The sequence below is a fragment of the Manacus vitellinus genome, unplaced genomic scaffold (assembly GCF_001715985.3).
Source record: "Manacus vitellinus isolate BGI_N305 unplaced genomic scaffold, ASM171598v3 scaffold_86_pilon, whole genome shotgun sequence".
Classification (NCBI taxonomy): domain Eukaryota; kingdom Metazoa; phylum Chordata; class Aves; order Passeriformes; family Pipridae; genus Manacus; species Manacus vitellinus.
The window spans coordinates 1587830-1588868 of NW_021940851.1; positions in this window are offsets into that span (position 1 = coordinate 1587830).

Genomic DNA, 1039 nt, shown 5'->3' on the forward strand with positions numbered 1-1039 from the left:
CCCCTTAAATCTCAACAGCTCCTTTCTTTGATACTCCCCAAGGATTTCAGTTTTGGTTAAGACCACACAGCCTTCAGTGAAGAAAAGTAATCCTTTGATTTTCTGACTTCAACAGTTGGCACTGGGGACAGCGACAATATTTGACAGTGGAAGGCAAGGGAGGTACAGCCCGAACATTCCTTTGGAAAAGAGGAATTTCATGGAAGAGGGGAGTAGTTCTGTGGGAGCAGGGTGTGACCTGGGATGGGAATATCTCCAAGAGGGTCCTGTGTAGGTCAAGCTGCCACGTGGCCCTCGGGGACGTGGGTTAGGGGTGATCCTGGTGGTGCTGGGTGAGGGTGGGATGGGATATTCCAGCCTTGATGGTTCTGGGATTCTGATCCAAGGCTCTCTGTTCCTGCTGCCTCCTCTCACCCACAGAGACTAAACTGAATTCCCTCTTCCCGTTTTAAACGTGCCAAGCTCGTTTTCCAAGCCTTCTGTGTCCAGGGAAGGGCTGGGTGACAGGGCGGGCACCGGGCACAGCTTGGACTCCACGGGCTGGGAGGGTTTTTCCAACCTCAGGGATCCCGGGATTCCTTCAGAGTCCGAGGTGCCCGTTCGGGAATGAGGAGCTGCAGGAATTCTGAGCGGCAGGAATTCTGAGCGGCAGGAATTCTGAGCTGCAGGAATTCTGAGCTGCTGTCTCCCCCCAGTGTCAGCAGATTTTCTCGTCCAAGCTGCAGAAAACAAGAGAGAAAAGCCCCTGCCTTGGCCAGGACACCCCAAACCCTCCCTGCTGGGCCAGAGAACACGGACTCTTGTCCAGGGAGAAGGCTGGACAAGACCCGTTGTTATTCTGGAAGTGTTAATTCCGGGGAAAAAAGAAGTGAATTCCCTTCTTTAAGGGAGGGCCTCCAGATTTTAGGCCTTGGTTGCTTTGGAGGCCAAATGGTGCCCAAAGGCTTTGATGCTGAATGGCTGAAAGGGGGATTGTGTTCCTGGGATTCTGCTCCCAGAGCAACTGGATTGAAGTAGTTTAAAAAAAAAAAAAAAAAAA